Raw genomic sequence first — 6,000 nt, forward strand, 5'->3', positions numbered from 1 at the left:
GGTGTTCTGTAGACATGCACACACCACATTCACATTAGCGCAACTTTCACAACATGAAAACTGTTGGGTTCGTTTTCGACTATTGATTGGCTTCAAGCACTGCCACTTTTTGATGATAATTGATTTAATCATAATTTTAACAATGCACATTAAAATATTAGCATGTCCTACTCGCTTATAGCGATCCTTTCAAATTACCTCCTGAGTCCACAGGAGCCATTCTCTAACTACCAGAAACGCCAAGCTTCTTTCCTCTTTTCCCTCAAGGACCTTCCTCCTCTCACCCATGCTTTCTAATCCCATCGTGCCTCTCCCCACAAATATATTAGGGTCTACATGCACACAGCCTATATCAATTTGTTAGAAATTCCACAGAGGAATGTGTACAAGGTGTGTGTACGGTAAAGCAGGAAACCGGGGCTATACAAATTCCAGGTGCTAGGCCGCCATAGCAACTAAAAAATTGATATTGGCGCCTAAAATTTTCTAATTGTGGTTGCTAAATTAAAGTCTAAGGGCTAGAGATGTGATGTGAGGATATTCTCCTGGATGTAAAAATTGGAGAATAATCAAGAATATTCTTTTTTCTTTTCATAATGAGAAAATTTTACTAAAATTTTGTTTATATTATGAAATACAATTAGTATTTATCTAATGCAATTGCCTGAAACGTTCAGAACAATTTTTTTTGCATAATCACCTCATAATGACAAGTTTTAGTTCGAGAATATTCTGTCATGGTGAGAGGTTTCAAAAGTTTTTGTTATGAAGATTTTTGAGACCTTTAAAGATTTGAAAAATTTCTTTTTTAAAAGTGATACATTTTCAGAAATAAATTCAAAGCAAAAAATAAAACCTAATGATCGACAAAGAGAGTCGTTCTTATGATCACCTTCATTCTAAAGGAAATAGAGAACCGTGTGTGTGTCCTTTTGTTCAATAAATTCAATGAACATACACTCAAATGTTTTTATCACTTGTATTTCTTTGCAAGTTGTTCAACTCATCCATGTTGTTTTCATTTTCTTGCTTTAAAAGCCTAATAATGTGGGCTGCAAACTTACGTATGTGGTTCTGAAAGCTCGCAGCAATTTTAGAATGCAACTTCTGTCAGGCTCATTTCAATGCACTTTCCTTCCTGCCACATGACAGTATCGTTTTTTTGCAGAGTTCCTATAACATTCTTCTTTCCAGAAAGTCCTATTTTTATTGATATTTTTTTGGGTAGTTTTAAAACAATTTCCTCTCGTATCATACCTTCTGCAGTATCCAAATAGTGAATAAATTCTAATCAACCCTCATCTTTTGTAACCCTTTAGCTACTGATGGTACTTTGGAGTATCAGGTTAGCTAATTTGTTATGCACGAACACATGCCAAGGATCCAAGGTTTTTCTTATCATTGCTTTTTTTTACCATAGGCAGAGATAGACTCGGAAGTCTGGGAAGGCATGGTCATTATTGCTGGGGGGCAAGATGTCAATTCATATATACATTGGATCAGTCTATTCCACCTTCGACTCTGGGGGCAGTCATCATTATTTAGGACCATTTTTCTTGAGGAAAATACCGTGGTTTGCTCCTAAGAAATTGGACTGGTGTCTAAATATTGTTTCGATTTGCCATGCCCTGCAGTAAAGTACTAGTAGACATTTGATACAAATTTCAAGGTGCTGTGAGTTATAGCTAATGTTTTTGTTGGTTTCTGTAAAACTGCCAGTAAGTTATGTCCTTCAAATCAAGCCTTTTTTTTAACATGTTAACTGGTGGGTAGGGTTGGCAGGTTTTTGACGTGCTGCAGTTTTTGACAGTTTAAATGGTCATTTTAAAAAAACCCATTAAAAACTATAAATATTGTTTTTCAATATAAAACCTCTTATTGGAAATACACACATTGATTGCATGTCATGTTTAAAGTCACTATGTTATACGAAGAATAAGTACATATAAAGACATATATATTAGCGTGCATGAATCATGCAATGAAAGCATTCACAATCTGTTTTTCAGTAATTTCTACTGTGTTGTGAATGATTCTTGAGCTGTTTTAACTGGACCCTCCTGGAATCAGTTTTTTCATTGAACACAAAGGAAGTTTGTGTACCCACAAGTGGATTAGAATCACTGCAGGGGGTCATACGCTGCAAGATCAGCGAGCTACTGTGTACGTGCCTTAATATGATTATAAAATAATTGCCTGCTTTCTACAGAATTTATTTTGGACAATATATGTGTATTTTTTCATGTAAAATAGGCAATTTGAATAGAGCATAACATGAAAGCTGAAGGAGAAACTATGGAACTATTTGATATTCTTCAATTCAACTTGATTCTCGACCTTCCAAATTTCTTCAACTGCTTATATGTGTGTATTGATATAAACCATTTGCTGTACTCTTTTCAATACAGATAGGTGTTTAAAAAGTTCTTTTACGCCATATAATTATGCGATGTTAGTTTCTGTTATTAAATTATCTAGATAATCACTGACACTTAAAACAATACCCTTATTATGCATAACGTTAGAATGTAGCTAGCAATCAAAATACTAAATTGTAGGACTAAAATGTCTTTTAATATAGTTAGAGATGTGAGGTGAGAATATTCCCTGAGAACGAGAATATTCTCCTGCATGTAAAAATTAGAGAATAATCGAAAATATTCATTTTTCTTTTAAATAATTTAAATTTTTTTACTAATTTTGCTTATATTGTGAAATATAAATCAGTTTTCATTGCCTGAAACATTTAACAACAAAACAATTTTTGGTATGATCCTCCTCCAGAATATTCTCCAGGTCATAATGAGAAGTTTTAAAAGTTTGGTTATAAATATTTTAGAAACCATTAGATTAAACCCTTAAAAAATTATTTTAAAATTAGATAAATTTTCAGAAATAAGTTCACAGCAAAAGAAATTAAATCAAAGTTGATTGATAAAGGAAGCTATTATATAATCACCTTCATTCTAAGAAGATACAGAACTGTTGTTTTCTTCAATGTGCATACACTTAAATTCTGTATCACTCACATTTTTTCAAAAGTTGTGCAATTCAGCTCTGTTGGTTTTATTTTTTTGCTTTCAAACTTTAATATTGTGGTCTACAAACCTCAATGTTCCCATCTTCTTGATGGGAAGAGAGACGGGGACAGTCTCTTTGAGAGAGTCCTTTGAGTAATAGAGTAATATAGTCCTTTGAGAGAATATTCTCAAGAATATTCTCTCAAAGGACTGCTATTATAAATTACTAGAGAATACTCTTATAAAAAATAATTATTATTCTCAAGTTATTTATCAAGATTATTTATTATAATACATGTTATTTCATATATTCTGGATACTACTCTCTGGAAAGATTTCTGTAACTGAAGAATATTCTCATCAAGGAGAATATTTGAGAACATTCTCTGGAAGGACTATTATTAATAACTTCAGAATAATTCTTATTATTTTGTATAAGAATATTTGTTCCCCAGTAATTTATGAAAGTAGTCCTTCCAGAGAATATTCTCAAGGATATTATGTGTAACTATATTATAAATAACGGAAGAATATTCTCATCAAGAACTTATAAGAATATTCTCAAGTTATTTATAATAGTAGTCCTAGCAGAGAATATTCTTGAATATTCTCCTCGATGAGAATATTCTCCAAAAGATTATTCTCGAGAATTTTACATCTCTACATATAGCAGTGCTGCTTGCATATGATGCTTAAGCTCCTATAATTTAGCCTATTCTAAGTGCAAAAGTAAGAATGACAATAGTTTTTGTCTATTTTAATACTGAGTAAGTGTCTGAGATCAGAAACTTAATCCTGTGATCTCTTATCACATATATTTTGAATAAACAGCTCTATTTTGCTTGGTAAATTGAATACAGGTAATGAGTAGTTTAGATAAAATGGACCATAAAATGATATATTATCTGTTCTAGACTCTTGTCTGTCGAAAAATTCAAAATTTTAATTAATATTTTATTTTAATTCTAATAAACCAGTGTTTCAAAATAAAATGTAATATACAAAAAAGTAAGTTCCTCATCATGTTATCAACTTATTGTGTTCAAAATATTATCAAAAAGCATTCATTTATGTTTTTGACAGTTCAAACGAGTTTCTTAAAAACCCAACCCTGGTGGGGAGTGTATGGGCCACCAGTAAAGAGGCAAAAAATGTTCACTTGTGTGCTATGACCTATGATATTTTTGTCAATCATGATTTCTGCCAAACTGTTTGATGTCCGTTCTTCAAAATGGACCACCAGTTTGAATTTCTTAGGAAATGTCCTGCATCAAATGGAATGAAGGAAACATGAGCTATTAAGTAGGAACTTATTTTCCAAATTAATTCATGCATACATTAGACCCATCACTTTTTCTTCATTTTTCTCATCTGTTCCTTACAAGACGACTCGAACATATTGATGCACTATATAATAATTTTTTTTTATTCCTGTAAAACATTCCAACTAGAGATGTAAAATTCTCGAGAATAATCTTTCGGAAAATCCTTGTCCTTCCAGAGAATATTCTTGAATATTCTCCTCGATGAGAATATTCTTCAGTTACCAAAATCTTTCCAGAGAATATTCTTGAATATTATCCTCGATGAGAATATTCTTCAGTTACCAAAATCTTTCCAGAGAGTATTATCAAGAATATATGTAATAACGTGTTATAATAAATAATCTCGATAAATAACTTGAGAATAATAATTATTTTCGATAAGAATATTCTCTAGTAATTTATAATAGTAGTCCTTTGGGAGAATATTCTCAGTTCCCGTCTCTCTTCCTATCAAGAAGATGGGACTATTGAAGTTCGTAGACCACAATATTAAAGTTTGAAAGCAAGAAAATTAAACCAACATGGTTGAATTGCACAACTTTTAAAAAAAATGTGAGTGATACAGAATTTAAGTGTATGTGCATTGAAGAAAACAACAGTTCTGTATCTTCTTAGAATAAAGGTGATTGTATAAAAATTAGCTTCCTTTGTCAATGAACTTTGATTGAATTTTTTTTGATGTGAACTTATTTTTCAAAATTGATCCAATTTTAAAATATTTTTAAAGGTTTTAATCTGAAGGTTCCTAAAATCTTTTTGTAACCAAACTTTTAAAACCTCTCATCATGACCCGAGAATATTCTCTAGTTGTCATTGGGGGTGACTATACCAAAAATTGTTTTGTTGTAAATGTTTCATGCAATGAAAACTGATTTATATTTAACAATATAAACAAAATTAGTAAAAAAATTTAAACTATTTAAAAGAAAAATGAATATTCTCGATTCTCCAATTCTTACATCCAGGAGAATTTTCTCGCCTCACATCTCTAATTCCAACAAATATGCATTCTTCTGAGTGTTCAAATCTGCTTCCACATGACATTCAACTCCACGAATTACTATTTGCTGTTGTAATTTGATTGTTTGCAATACAGTGAAATATCAGACAAAGTATTGTATTGATGTCTGTTTTTACCCTGTCATCCCGGGAACAAATTTTTAACCTGTCTTATCAGATAGAAGCAACGGTATAGCATTAGCCTTTGTCATATTTACAAATGTTTTTAACCTGATAGTTGCACATGAACAGAAAGTCCGATTGATCCGAAAAGGTGTTTATGCTGATGTAAAGTATAAAGATAAGAAGGTTATACCAAGACAGAACTATTAGCTCTGAATGCATTGGGAAGAGAAAAAGCACGAATACTTCGTTTTTTAAACTCTCATCTATAAGGAAGTGGCTGCGGACAGATTGGCCGCCCATGGAAGTTTCACGGTAGTAATAGAAATAAATCAGTAACTTTGATGAATAAATGAAAAATAGGCCTACAGGGCTCTGCCATAGAAATTACATACCAGAAAAGGCTTCGTGAGTCAAAAAAGGTTTAGAACTGCTGCTATACAGGGAAACCCAGAACTCCACTACCAAAATGAGAGAGTTGAGTACATGTCAAGACTGAGGGACCTTATGCATTGTTATGTACTGAAGCACAA

This window comes from Pholcus phalangioides, unplaced genomic scaffold, assembly GCF_987345545.1.
Source record: "Pholcus phalangioides strain wild (caught in Gottingen) unplaced genomic scaffold, Ppha-v1.0 ptg000027l_1, whole genome shotgun sequence".
Taxonomy (NCBI): domain Eukaryota; kingdom Metazoa; phylum Arthropoda; class Arachnida; order Araneae; family Pholcidae; genus Pholcus; species Pholcus phalangioides.